Source organism: Protopterus annectens, chromosome 4.part0, assembly GCF_019279795.1.
Source record: "Protopterus annectens isolate FY-2018-M chromosome 4.part0, PAN1.0, whole genome shotgun sequence".
NCBI classification, from domain to species: domain Eukaryota; kingdom Metazoa; phylum Chordata; order Ceratodontiformes; family Protopteridae; genus Protopterus; species Protopterus annectens.
This window is the reverse complement of record NC_056733.1, coordinates 375,190,981-375,207,327: the sequence shown is the minus strand read 5'-3', so window position 1 is coordinate 375,207,327 and position 16,347 is coordinate 375,190,981.

The window sequence follows — 16,347 nt, the reverse complement described above, 5'->3', positions numbered from 1 at the left end:
TGTGAAGGACTATTAAACACAGACATGTCATGCATTGCAAAGCTATGGCCATACACATTGGTAACCAGGATGTCAGGGCAGATCATGCAGTAGATATCTGTGTGGGACATTGCAGACACTACACCCCTACACTGCACACCATTATCAGTTGACGCGATGCCAAGGAGTACCCCTCACCCAGCCTTGTACAGCCATCGTGCACAGCCAACCACTACACACCCATGCAGCAATGCATACATGCATGTCAGTACTGGCACCTTGTGTCTGTGTGTGGTTTATGATGATCCCAACCACAGTGACACCCAGTATAACCCTCGTTGGCATACCAATAGATGTCAAACACTTTCACATGCCCTAGCCCATAGAAACCCCAGATATCCCCTGTGGTGCATGTAGTCCTGTGCATTACTGCAGTTTTGGCAAACAAAGTAGTTAGATTGTGTATTTGTGTCCCTGGCAAAGAGTGTCGTTGCGAGTCCATTAGAGAGTGTGGTTGTGGTGACAATGGCATCCATTCACGTGGATAGGCATGTGTGCCACACCTAATGTATGTCTACTATATCTCTGTTGCAGTTGTTTCTCACCTACACACATATGTTCTTACAGCACAGCAACATGTCGGCTTTGTGGCACATGTAGTAGCATCATGCACATGTAATAGTAATGACTAGTCAGTTAGGGGTTGGACCCCTGTACTGTTAGGCATGTGGCAGAGGATGCTTAGGGTTAGGTCTCCAAGCCCTTCTCTTGTGTACTTTGCTTGTCCCACCCACACACACTCTCTGGTGGATGTGGAGGTGTACACCTGCTCAGCAGCAGTATGTGTATTGTAAGTTATGAACATGATCAGGTGATGGCCTCTGCACTTACTGCAGTCATCCTCTAGCTGATTGCATGTGGATCAGCTGTGATGGTGTTCTCATAGCCATTCGCATGATAAACACTGTGCACTATCTAGGAAAAACATGTTGGTATTTGGCCATGACAGTCGCTGGGAGTGGTACCTGGATGTGGTGTTCTGACACGGCATCACAGATGATATTTGGATGTACCTCAAACATCATACTCAGTGGGAAAAAGCCTAAAGACAGGAGGGTGATGTGCCACACATGACTACAGCATGTAATTGTAGCTATGCTGCATTGAGACTACTGCCTGTTTAACATGTGTGTGGTAATGGCTATTCTGCATGTTTTAATACAGACATGACAGTACTCTGTTCATAAGGGACCCCCATCTGTCATGCCATCTGTGAACTGGTCAGTGTGTGGAACCATTTGTTTCCTGTGTTACACACTGAACACACATCTGTGCACAGCAGGAGCATAGTGTGAGGGTTGCAGACAGTACATGATGATAGGGATGTGTTACTGCCATCGCTTCCCTGACTGGACATATGTCACATGAAACAGTGGTATGACAGACACTGTTTGGGGTTCCCAATGACAAGACAATAATGGGCAACTGTTCATAGCTGCGGTCACACGTTTACTACACATTGTATAGATGGCATGCAGTATATATGCATGTGTTGTGCTCCCTCTGCAAATGTATACCATCTGTTGTGTTGGGTTGATGGTGATATCTATGCATACTGTTGTAGGTAATCCTGTATGATGTTGTCTATCACTAAGCCATATGTGGGTTTAAACTGCAACACCATAGGCTGAATGGGTTGGGAGGTCCCAGCAGAACCTCCTGTGCCACTTCAGCTGACCATGGCACCGGTAACCAGCACATCTGGGGCCCAGTCTTGGACATCAACCTCTGTTGACTCTGCACCACCTTCTGGTGACTGAGGATGGGGCATGTCCCCCCAGGGAGCAGGACCAGACAGGTACATGTCTGCTGTCATGCGGTTCCGGACGTGTTGCTTTGGGGGCTCAATAAGGGGTTCCAAAGCCAGATACTCAAGCTCAAGGGCAGAGTGTCAAATTTACAGGGTGATGCTACCCCTCCTGGACAGCCCCCAGCACTGCCTCCTTTGCAGCTGTTTAGGAGCAGTGGCGGATGCCCATGGCTGGGGACCTCTGTCCACTGTTCTCATGGGGCTTGTGAATGCCAAAAACCCATCCCCGTCCGAGGTGTATCCCTCCACATATGTCATATACCAACCCTGAATGCTGTCTTGTCTGTGATCCTACCCTACCTATCCTCCACAGCCATACCTACACTCCTTCCCCCACATCCGACCCTCACCCTATGGAAACATACGGCCAATCAGCTCCTAGGACATCTGCCCTATACATAGCTGTCGATTTTACACACATGCCCACTGGACACATGTAACCCTTGTAATATGCATCACAACATACTCCTGTTATCCTCACCCCTGTCCCTCAGGCGCACAATCCTGGTATGCACATCACTTCTAAACGGTCCAGGTACATGCAATGATGATGACCCCATTGTACACACAACACTACCTATGTACCTCTATGGTTATCCCATTTACCTTTATCATGATGAGGATGTTGCACACAGCACCTTGCATGAGTACTGTTCGCACATAATGATTGGACAGGTACTGCTGTGTTACTGTACATTAGATGCACAGAGTGATGTATATTGCCAATGTACAACTGTTTGCGTGTATGAATGACACGTGTCTGAGGGAGTCTTGAGATTACATAGAACAACACCACTACATAATACAGGTGCCGCTGATATTTCCCGTTTCATTTGTTTGTAATGATTTGTTGCCACATGGTATGTTCCTGATATATCTCTGTATATGTATGTACCTATATGCTAGACTTAACCACTCACATATACATCTACATGATGGGATACATTCGTATACTGTTGAATGACTGCGCTGTATGATATGTTTGTGGTACTGTCCATTGTCTGTATGTCTGACATGACATATTGGTAAATCACATTAGCTGTGTGTGTGCAGGGTCCTGGTTCCAAACCTTGCAGAGGATGTTTATTTGGTCGCAGGGCAGAACAAGGCCATGGGATACGAAGGGAGTAAGGCACATTAAAGCAGTTGTGAGTGGGTGTGCATGGGTTTTCATGGTGTTAAGCAATGCTAACCTCTGGTTACAGCTTCTTACACTCGGTTAGCCTCTACATTGCTTTACCAGTGCAATACTCGCATACTGGTAGCCACACAGGCTTACACCCACTCACTCCAGCACTAGCAAATGCACCGACATTGGTGCTTGCATCTGACATTCACACCCCTGGGTGGGAGCGAGGACCACAATATTACCTTGTTATGTGTATTACATCGGATTACATGCCTACAGTATCAGGAATGGCTGCCCATTAGGCGACAGCATGCCGTTCGACTGTACGGAATCAGCAGCCTGTCCAGTGATTTATTCATATTATTTGTGTGCTCCTCTTACAATCTGCTCCCATCTGGCTGATACATGGGAACCAAGACTCTTCAATACAGACAAGTAATTGGGTTTTGGGACCCACATCCATCAGCCGAGTCATGCTATCACATACCAATTATAGGGTTGCCACCTTTTCAATTGTCCAAGGTGGGACTTTTATGTAGAAACGTCAGATTTTGCAGGGCAAAACATACCCACAGCCAGTACAAAGGAAAGAACTTCACTGTTTTGCCTAAATAAAAGCTTATTCTTGTAGCATTATAGTTGTTTATTATGTTTCTTATAACATTTAGGTGTTTCAGATACAAAATAATTGTTTTATGCAACTACTACAGACAATATAGGAAATCTTTGTCCTATAATCTCAGGACATTTGTCATATTTTCAATTATGTTGCAGGACACAACTGCCCAAAGGGGACTGTCCCTCACAAAGGTGGACAGGTGGTAACCCTAACCTATTCTATTATCTTTCTAAGGAAGTCAGCGGAATATGCACTTTCTGTCACTATCAGACCTCTCATATGAATGGGGAAGAATGAACACTGACTCAGGGACACTGCATAACAACCTCCCTGGACTACATGAAAAGAGACATAGAGGAGCTCTCTGAGCATGTAGCCCAGGCTGGTATGACCCTGACCTTGAGTAGCATCTTACCCTCACCAAGAATGATGCCACAATATGAAGACAAGATGATCAGTTTCAACAATTGGCTTAAGTATTGGTGTCATTCAAAGGGGATCCAATGCCTGTCAGCTTGGGATGATATGCACGACAAGCCACGATGCTTTGCTAGGGACGGCTTGCACCTGTCACCCCTGGGCTTTCGGATATTGGCAAAGGCTCTTGCTACCCCATAGTGCCTTTTAGGCAAGGCTCAAAGACAAACCCACCTCCATAGGTATCACAAGGGATAAGAAACTAAGAGTAATGCTACTCAGCTAGAAGTCTAAACCTCAAGATGTATGCACTCTAAACTCTCCTTAGCATGGAGAACATCGATATCTGTGCAGTAACAGAAACCTGGTTCAGGACTCCCGAGAGCACCCCAGCACTACCAGGTTATACCTCATACCATGCTTTTCGGCCCCAAAACTTGGACCGAACCACAAAAGGAGGGGGAGTATTGGTGGCAAAGCACGAAGCATCAGAGACTATCCATGTGCAACTAACAGTGGGTAAAACTGCCTTCCAGTTTATAGCCTGCTACAGACCACCCTCCCAAACCCAGGAACCCCACTTGACCTTCCTGAGAACACTGGAAAATATGAAGGTCTCTCCGAACACCATTATATTGGGCGACTTCAACTACCCAAACATAGATTGGGAGCATTACTCTAGCTCCAACACCCTTGCCCAAAGGTTCCTAGAATTCATAAACTCAAATGCTATGGAACAACTTGTTACCACTCCCACAAGAGGGGAAAACATACTGGACCTGATCATCACCAACATGGGGACTCTATGCTCCAGACCAGAAGTGTATCCCTCACTGGTAAGATCAGACCATAAACTGATCTCACTGGATATTCACATCCCGACCCACCCCTGCCCAGAAAACCACAGTGAAAACTTCTCTAAAGCAAATTTCACACTCCTCAAAACCGAGGTGGAATCCTTCAAAGCCCCGGCCTGTGGAAAATCTGCCCAGACCGCAGAATCCTTTATAAATGCATTCTATGAACACCTTCAGGAATGCATGGATCATGCAATCCCAAATAAAACCAAGACCCAATCCTCCAAAGGCAGACGACCTGTCTGGTGGACCCCAGCCATAAACAAACTATACAATAGAAGGAGGAAGCTACTACATGATAGAGCAAAATCCAAAAAAGGGAAGGCATCTCTGATCAGTATTAGCAAAAAACTAAGGGCACTCATAAAATCGTCAAAGGCCAGCTATGAGAGAAAAATTGCATAGGACACTAAAGATAATCACAAGGCTTTCTTTAGTTATGTTAGGAACCTGGGTGGGAATTCCCAGATATGCTCAGAATTAGTCCAAAATGACAAAAAATACACTGATCCCACAGACATTGCCAACATCCTAGCTGACAGGTTCAGCGCAAACTTCTCCCCCCCCACCCACCAAAAGGGCAAATATCTATCCCAGCAGAGTGCTGCTCCCCCAACATCTCAGATGCTCAGGTGAGAGCCGCCCTCTCCAAAGCAAAAAACACAGCATCAATGGGACCAGACGGTGTCCCAGGCTGCGTCCTACATGAACTCCAAGAAGAGCTAAACCCAAACATAAAACTACTGTTCAATTTCAGCCTTACTACAGGATATGTACCCAAAGAGTGGCGTACAGCAACAGTGGTCCCTCTCCAAAGGTGGTGCCTCAACGGACCCTGGAAACTATCGCCCCATAAGCCTGACTAGCTTGGTCTGCAAAGCTATGGAAAGGATCATCATGGACCTCATAAATAAAGATATTGGGGACCTACAGACACTGGATCCTACCCAGTTTGGCTTTGTTAAGGGCAGATCCTGCCTCTTAAACCTGGTTGACTTCTTTGAAACAGTCACCAAGGCCATTGACGAAGGGAAGGTGGTCCACACAGCCTATCTGGACCTCGCAAAAGCCTTCGATACAATACCCCACTCAGGCATTATAGATAAGCTCACCAGCTTAAATATAAACCCCTATGTCACTAGATGGGTTGCAAACTGGCTCAAGGACAGAACCCACATGGTTAGAATTGCTGGAGCCATGTCAGACTCCAAACCAGTTACAAGTGGCGTCCCACAAGGCTCAGTCCTGGGACCTCTCTTGTTTAGTATATATTTTTCGGAGGTACAGGCCAACACGGAAGGACTGTGGCTGACCAAGTTCGCAGATGACTGCAAACTGGGTGCCATAATCGACTCTCCAGCCGACACAAGCATCCTCCAAAAGGGCCTCATAGAAACAGACAACTGGTGCCAGAGCCATGGCCTCAAGTTAAATGCCAAAAAGTGTATAGTCATCCCCTTTGGCAAAAACAAAGTGCCCACAAATTACCACATAGGTGGTAATCCATTAAGTACAGAAGAAGTCATTAGGGACCTGGGGACCCAAGTTGATAGCAATCTCTCATTTGACAACCACGTGGCCAAAGTGGTTAGAAAAACATTTTATATAGCCCACCTAATCATGAAGGGATTCACATCTAGATTAGGAGAGGTCATCGCCTTTTACTCGTCCCTCATCAGGCCCATAATCGAGTACAATGCCCTTTGGGATGTACCTTACCAAACACCTGCAGAAACTGGAAGACCCAAAAGTACCTCACCAAGAGGATCAAAGGGCTCAAACAGATGCAATATGCTGCCCGGTTAAAGAAACTCCAGCTCTACTCAGTGGCATACCGCCTGCTCAGAGGTGACCTGTGCCTGACGTATAAGGCCATGTCCAACCCGGAATTAAGGGACATGCTGCACCTCAAAAAATCCAAATCCCATCGAGCTACACGCTCGAGAGACTTGAACCTCAGCACTGAAATAAATAGGACATGCTTGAGGGACAGATTCATAACCCAGAGGCTCCCTTCACTATGGAATAAAATCCCAGTCCAGGTTAGGCAGAGTCCCTCATTGACTCTCTTCAAGAGGAATCTTGATGAGTGGATGGGAGATCATAGGTTTACCCCAGGTATCACTTCTGTGTCATTGTTAGACAGAGGCACAGTATACTAACCTCGAAAAAGGGCATAGCAAAATTAATTTAAAATGGGTGGCGTAAGCCAAACATACTCTGGCTAGGCTTATAAATGCCCTAGGGCAGATAGCCTAGTATGAACCTATGAACCTATAAATCAGGGACACATTTAGAAGTTCGGTGCTATTAACCTGACACATTGACATACCCGGAGCATATGTAGTCATACACATTGTCTGAGGTACATGCTGTTTATGACTCTTACATGTTGTCATTATTCATTACGTGTATTCCATCACCTTTCCCCCTAATATCACTAGTTCTAGGAGGGTTTAGGTGCGACAGAGTTAGATTCTGAGTCATAATCACGGTTGTCCCTGGTAATCGGGGACAGTTCTATGGTATGACCCCTATGTGTTCCCCCAATGGTTTACGGACTATCCAGTGGATGTGCTGTTAGTGTTTGGGAGGTATGGACATCTGCTATGCCTACATCAGAATATTACTTACATCCACAGGGCAGTCCTAATATGGCTCTGCCAGCCAACACCTGCACTCCTAAGCCCATAATCGCATACCCATAGTTCCCCTACCTGCCACTCCTCTACAGCACTCATCCTTACTGTGGGCACAGGTGGGGTACAAACACATCACTACACACTGCCCACTCTCCCCGTGTTGGGACACGTCGTACGTTGCTTCGACCCATGTGTTGTCAGGCTTGCCAACTGACTGGTCCGTGTACATCTACAGCCTGGTTGGAGAAATCATTACAGGGCCTGGCTCTGGTAATTAATTTTTGGTGTCCCACAAGGGACATTGATGTCTATGTTTCAAGTGTAGACCTGGCAGATCTCTCCCACTGGTAGTTTCCTGCCAGTAGTCTGGGAAGCAGTGGTGTATTTACCATTATTGTGTGTCTGTATGTCTCTCCAGCCTAGCTGGGGGTGGGGTGGGGGGGGTGATGCTACGTGTTACACGTTTGTTTATTGCACCTCCCACCAACATATGCCCAGCCTTTACACATATGTTACCAATAACTGCTGTATCATATCCTAGCTATATACATGTGTATATTTACTGTAACATATATATATATATATATATATATATATATATATATATATATATATATATATATATATATATATATTTACATTAATATATACAGATATATCTGCATATGTATGCATACATGTATAGTCATTTCTTGCTGTATGTATATATATATATATATATATATATATATATATATATATATATATATATATATATAGGTTCATAGGTTCATAGGTTCATACTAGGCTATCTGCCCGAGGGCATTTACAAGCCTAGCCCATAGTTTTGTGGCTTACGCCACCCCTTTAGTATGGGGAACTATACCCATTATTTTGCTGTGCCTCTGTCGAGCAGTGACACTGAGGTAATCCCTGGGGTATATCTGCGATCTCCCATCCATTGGTCAAGATTTCTCTTGAACAAGGCCAGCGAGGTGCTCTGCCTCACATATACCGGGATTTTGTTCCACAGCATAGGTAGTCTTTGGGTGATGAATCAATCCCTCCAGCACGTCCTATTAATAGCCGTGTCGAGGTTTAAGTCTCCCGCCCTTGTGGCTCTGACGGATCTAGATTTTTTGAGGTGAAGCATATTCATTAAATCTGGGTTTGACATGGCCTTGTATGTTAGGCAAAGGTCACCTCTGAGCAAGCGGTAGGCGACTGAGTCGAGCTGGAGTTCTTTCAGTCGGGCAGCATAGGACAGATGTTTGAGACCCTTTATCCTTTTGGTGAGGAACTTTTGTGGCCTCTCCAGCTGCTGCAAAATGTCAGGAAATGTTTTTGTATACAGATTTCCCACAGAAATTGGAAAGTGCAGTAGTGGGACTTGAACCAGGAATGCCTCCTCTTTGCGTGAAGGCTCTAACCACTACACTATTGCTACATTAGTGTATGTATAGGTTCATAGGTTCATACTAGGCTATCTGCCCTGGGGCAATTATAAGCCTAGCCCAATTCTGTATGGCTTACGCCACCCCTTGATTTGAGTATACTGTGCCCTTTTTAAGGTTTAGTTTACTGTGCCTCTGTCTAATAGTGACACAGGAGTAATCCCTGGGACAAACCTACGATCCCCCATCCACCTATCGAGATTCTTCTTGAAGAAATTCAGTGAGGTGTTCTGCCTCACATGAACTGGAATTCTATTCCAGAGCGAAGGAAGCCTCTGGGTTATGAATCTGTCCCTCCAGCAAGTTCTATTTATTTCTGTGCTGAGGTTCAAGTCCCTCGAGTGTGTGGCTCTAAGGGATTTAGATTTACTGAGGTGGAGCATGTCCATTAATTCTGGATTTGACATAGCTTTGTATGTCAGGCATAGATCACCTCGAAGTAGGCGGTATGCAACTGAGTAGAGCTGGAGTTTTTTTAACCGAGCAGCATATGGCATCTGTTTGAGACCCTTGATCCTCTTGGTGAGATACTTTTGAGGTCTTTCTAATTGCTGCAGGTGTCGGGTAAGGTACATCACAAAAGGGGCATTGTATTCTATGATGGGCCTGATGAGGGATGAATAAAGGGGCACGATTACCTCTCTTGATCTAGATGTGAAACCCTTTGTGATGAGGTGGGCTATGTAGAAGGTCTTTCTAACCAATTTGGCAATGTGGTTTTCAAAGGAGAGATTGCTATCAACTTAGGTCCCCAGGTCCCTAATAACTTTCTCTGTACTTAGTGGGTTTCCGCCTATGTGGTAATTTGTGGGCACATTGTTTTTGCCAAAGGGTATGACTATACATTTTTTGGCATTTAGCTTTAAACCATGGCACTGGCACCAGTTATCTGTCTCTGTGAGACCTTTTTGAAGGGTGTTTGTGTCAGCTGGAGGGTCGATTATGGCGCCCAGTTTGCAGTCATCTGCGAACGTGGTGAGCCATAGTCCTCCCACGTTTGCCTGTACCTCGGAAAAGTATATACCGAACAAGAGTGGTCCCAGGACAGAACCCTGTGGGACACCACTTGTGACCAGTTTCGAGTCTGACATGGCTCCAGCAACTCTCACTCTGTGGGTTCTGTCTTTGAGCCAGTTTGCGACCCATCTTGTGACATAGGGGTTTATATTTAAGCTGGATAGCTTATCTACGATGCCCGAGTGGGGTATTGTGTCAAATACCTTTGCAAGGTCCAGATAGGCTGTGTGGACTACCTTCCCTTCATCTATGGTTTTGGTGACTGTTTCGAAGAAGTCAACCAGGTTCAAAAGGCAGGATCTGCCCTTGACAAAGCCGAACTGGGTAGTATCTAGTGTCTGTAGGTCCCCAATGTCTTTGTTTATGAGCTCCATGATGATCCTCTCCATAGCCTTGCAGACTAAGCTAGTCAGGCTTATGGGGATAGTTTCCAGGGTCCATAGAGGCTCCACCTTTGTGGAGTGGGACCACTGTTGGTGTACGCCATTCTGTGGGCACATATCCTGTAGTGAGGCTGAGATTGTATAGCTGTTTTATTTGAGGGATTAGTTCCTCTTGGAGTTCATGTAGGACGCAACCTGGGACACCATCTGGTCCCATGGAAGCAGTGTTTTTTGCTTTGGAGAGGGCAGCCTTCACCTGAGCATCAGAGATGTTTGGGAGGCAGCCCTCTGCCGGGATAGATACTTGCTCATTTGGGGGTGAGGGGGCGAGAAGTTTGCAATGAACCTGTCTGCCAGGATATTGGCGATGTCTGTGGGTTCAGTGTATTTTTTGTCGTTTAGAATCAAGTCAGAACAAGTCTGGGAGTTGCATCCCAGGTTCCTAACATAACTGAAAAAAGCCTTATGATTGTCTTTGGTGTCCTGTGCAATTTTTCTCTCGAAGCTGGCCTTGGAGGATTTTATGAGGGATCATAATTTTTTGCTAGTACAGATCAGAGATGCCTTCCCTATTAGGGATTTTGCTCTATCATGTAGTAGCTTCCTCCTTCTGTTGTACAGTTTATTTATGGCAGGGGTCCACCAGACTGGACACCTGCCTTTGGATGATTGGGTCTTGGTTTTGTTTGTGATAGCATGATCCATGCATTCCTGGAGATGTCCGTAGAATGCGTTTATATAGGATTCTGCAGTTTGGGCAGTTTCCACTGGCCCTGGGGCCTTGAAGGATTCCACTGGTTTTGAGAAGTGAGAAGTCCGCTTTTGAGAAGTTTTTCACTGTGGTTTTCTGGGCTGGGGGTGGGGTCGGGATGTGGACATCCAGTGAAATTAATTTATGGTCTGATCTTACCAATGAGGGATATACTTCTGGTGTGGAGCATAGAGTCCCCATGTTGGTAATGATCACGTCTAGTATGTTGTCCCCTCTTGTGGGAGTGGTGACTAGTTGTTCCATAGCATTTGAGTTTATAATTTCCAGGAACCTTTGGGCTAAGGTGCTGGGGCTTGAGTAGTGCTCCCAGTCAATGTTTGGGTAGTTGAAGTCACCCAATATAATGGTGTTCTGAGAGAACTTCATGTTCTCCAATGTTTTCAGGAAAGCTGAGTGGGATTCCTGACTTTGAGAGGGTGGTCTGTAGGATGCTATAAACTGAAAAGCAGTCTTGCCCACTGTTAGTTGCACATGGATGGTCTCCGATACTTCGTGCAATGCCACTAACCTGGAGGTGTGGATATCCTTGATAAATATGGAAACTCCCCTCCTTTGTGGTTCGGTCCGGGTTTAGGGCCGAAAAGCATGATATGAGGTATAGCCTGGTAGTGCTGGGGTGCTCTCTGGAGCCTTGAACCAGGTTTCTATCACTGCACAGATATCGATGTTCTCCATACTGAGGAGAGCTTCGAGTGCATGCATCTTGAGGTTAAGACTTCTGGCGTTAAGCAGCATTACCCTTAGTTTCTTGTTCCTTGTGCTGTCTATGGGGTGGGTTTGACTTTTGAGCCTTGCCTAAAAAAGGCACTATGGGGGTGGCAAGAGCCTTAGCCAATATCCGAAAGCCCAGTGGTGACAGGTGCAAGCCATCCTAAGCGTGGCTTGTCGAGCATGTCATCCCAGGCTGACAGACACTGGATCCCCTTTGAATGACACCAAACTTTTAGCCAATTTTTAAAATCGATCATTTTGTCTTTGTACTGTGGCATCATTCTAGGTGAGGGTAAGATGCTGCTCAAGGTCAGGGTCATACCAGCCTGGGCTACATGATCAGAGAACTCCTCTATGTCTCTTTTCATGTAGTCCAGGGAGGTACGTCTCAGGTCATTCACACCAGCATGAACAATGACTGAGTCATATTTGTATTTGCTTTGGAGTGACCAGAGTGCTTGCGTTATGTGGCGGATCCTAGCACCCAACAGGCAGCTCACCGTGACCTTCTCTTTATTCAGCCTGGTGAGCGGGACGTCAGTGTGTCTGACAATAGAGTCACCCTATTACAAGAGTATCAGGTGTGTTATTCAGCCTTAAGGGCTGTGGCTGCTTGGCACACTGACTTTGTGGGCTATGTGTTATATTTATATATATATATATATATATATATATATATATATATATATTATATATATCTGTATATAATCTAATGACATATGGGTCTATGGTTGTCTGCATATGTGTATATTCATATGTGGGGATGTATCTGTATTAATTCTCTGTATGTATATATTCGTACTACGGCGAGGGAGAAGCATAACTCTATCTTGCTATGAGTGGATATACACACACATAGCTCTATATATATACGTCTACATCTGGTTATTACGTTCCTTGCCATATAGATTACACTTTGCTTTAGTGGGTCTCGCAGTGGGTGCGGTTGCTCATTGGGCAACACCTCTACCCAATTAACACATTCGCTTGCATCCCTAAGGCTGTCCATATTGGCCAACATCAGCCAACACCTGCACACCTAGACCCATAAGTAGATATCCATAGTTCCCCCACCCTCGCCTCCTCGACAGCACCCATCCTTACTCCGGGACCTGGTCGGTTCTGGACACACCACTACATGCTGCCCACTCTCCACTTTACGGGACCCATTTCATACATTTGTCTCGGCCCATGGGTCATCAGGGTTACCCACCCTTATATTCCGAGTCTGTATCCACTGCAGACAAGATGGATGATCTATCACATTTGTATTGTTTTGCACATTTTTGTGGTGTCCCGCAAGGGACGCTCCAGTATGTGTTTCATGATTAGAATCCACTGGTGCACTGTGTCCCCCCCCCGTTGTATTCTATATTACATCTGTACATACTCATATACATTTCCTATGCTGGGCGCTGCTTACAGCCGCGCAACCGCAGTTGCATATGCTTACTGTTTCTTATATATGTTTACTGCTGCTTATTTGTTCTTACTTGTGTCTTATTCATTATGACAGTACCCCTTTAATTGAAATGATTTGGTTAAAAGTCCCATGCGATACTCAAGTTCACTGTTACATGTTATTATGTCATTTTTACAGCAGCATGACATTCATTCCACATGGAAAATTATATGTGCTATAGCTGAACTTGAACTGTGAATGCCTATTCATTAAGTGGATGCTCTAACCACTACACTATTCGTATGCTGCTTCATTTATATGTATACCCATAGTTCATAGTTATCCATACACATGCCTCAACATGTCACTGACACAACAGGCATCCATTCTCCAGTTAGGAAAACCACACCTCTACACATGCACCATTCCGTACTGCTTTGGGCCCGTCCTACATGTCGACTCACTCCAAGTATACTCAGACGTCCCAAGCATATAGTCCTGGGACATACATTCAGATAATGGTCAGGGTGTTCATTAAGTCTTCTAGTTTGGCTTGTCTGAATGGTGACTGGGACTGCCCTGTACCTATTTGAAAGTCAGACTTAGCATGTGCACACAGTTAGTTCCACTGTTAGCATCCTACCTGTGGTTGGGGATGCAGGAGGTTTGCTCACCTCTGTGTGGCTTGATAAGACAGCACTAAATACTACGGGGATTCCGCTGCTGTTTCCCTTCACATTCGTTAGGACTGCTTTATTGTGTCTATGTTCATTCGTCATGGATATATGTGTGTATATTATATATATATATATATATATATATATATATATATATATATATATATATATATATATCTGTCTGTACATTCACATGCATATACACCTACATGCATTTTTACATTTCCCATAGTGTTGAATGGCCGCCAGTTACCGTCACGCATACCCACTTGCATCTGCTTTGAGGCGCTATAATCACCCTATTTCCATCTGCCATTTTTGTGGGCATCATTTAAAATTAGTAGCCTTTGCATGGCTTGGACCCGGGAACAGCATAGTCACTGATTCTACCACTAAGCCATCCGTGATACATTCTGTATGGATGGTAATTAGGATATATGACGTTACTACAGGCATTCCACAGTACTGGCAACATATGTGACAGTTGGTTGGTGTACATATGTATAGTACATGTTACTGTTCATATGTTTCTGAGAGGCATATGTATACATTTGCAAGTATACATATTTATGAATTGGACACATACTTGACAAGTACTTATATGCATGTATTTGTGATGTGTAGCTATGCGAATGTAAGTATGTACATTTATAGACATATGACTACATATCTGGAGTTATACATGGCCATGTATATGAACGACTCTATACGGGAGGTACCTGTACCATTTGTATATAGGGTTTGTGTGCATCATTACGACGAGGAACATGAATGGGGTATACAATTTGTGGACATGTACTATTTGGAAAATGGCTATGGGGAAGCTTCATGGGAACATGTGAGAGGTATTTATTCCTGATAATGCACGTGGGGAGACGTGTATCATGGTCAGGTGTTAAATCCCGGGTCGTAGGTTCTGCAAAACCGGATGGAGACTGAGCAGGGTTGTGGTCAGGTACTGCTAATCTGACTTGTGCCGGTAGGGTTGCCACCTTTTCAAATGCCCACAGTGGGACATGTTTTGTACAAATGTCAGAGTTTGCAAGGCAAAACATACCCACAGCCAGTACATAGGACATAACTTCACTGTTTTGCCTACATAAATGCTTATTCTTGTAGCACTTTAGTAGCTTATTCTGTTTCTTATAAAGTTTAGGTGTTTCTGAAACAGAACAAATGATTTATGCAACTATTACATTCAATATAGAAAATATGTTTGTCCTAATATCTCAGGACATTTACCAGTTATCTAATTTTTATGCAAGACACAACTGGCCAAGGAGGGACTGTCCCTCGCAAAGTGGGACAGGTGGTAGCCCTAGTGCCCGGATGTCAACAGGAGTGGACATCGTGTTATGCCACAAAGTCTAATCATGAGAACAGACACTTATCCCATAAGGGATGTCCAAAAATTGTAAATGGCAGACCCCATTCAGCTGACTATTCAAAAATGTGATAGGGTTTTGCATGCATGGGATACCTAGTTTGCAAGCCTGAGACTGCCTAGGGTGCAACTGCCTACTAGATGTGGGTAGGGGTCACTATGTGCAGATATGGCTGCACCAAGCTAGCAGCCCATGTATGGGTGGTTTTGGTGGATGTGCAGCAAGGGGGGGTGCTGTGGAGGGGATGATGGGCATTCAATTACGTATCCAGGTGTGTTGGAGTTGGATGGCTCGGTTCAGGCCAGACCATTATTTAGGTGTGAGCAAGTAACGTTTATGTACAGGTGTATCGCACATTTTAATGTTCATATGTTTGTGGGATTGTGTTCTGCAGTATGGCCTGTCAGGTTGTATTGTGGATGTGAATGTTTGTTCTTTGGTTTCCTTTATGATTCACCCACTACTCCCTTGTACACCTCCAGTTCACCTATTGTGCATCTGACCCAGTCTCCCCTTGGTGAATTATTACATTACCCGTCACCCCCCACCCCCATATTCCACACATACCACCATCCATCCCTTCTCTGGTTGATGGCCCATGGCACAAACAACAGAACACATTGCGTACTCTACATATCTCTGGTACCAATATGGTTGTGAGGACAACCCTGGCATATTTGATCTTCCACATGCTGTACTTCACGCACATAGGTACACGCAAATACCTATCTTTCATGACATGGTAGGTAGACCCGGGTAATAACCATTCATCTTTGGGCCGTCCAGACATGGACGACCTGGACCGCTAATGGGCAGATATTGAGCAAATGCTCTGACCATTGGTAGGGTTGCCACCTTTTCAGATGGCCAAAGTAGGATATCTTCGGGACACACATCAGATTTTACAGCCCGACACATTCCCACGGACAGTACAAAGGAGAGTACTTTTATGCCTAAGTGACAGCTTATTCTTTTAGCGGTTTAGTTGCTTATTCTGTTTCTTGTGACATTTAGGTAGTTTAGATGCACAATTAACTATTTTATGGAACTATTA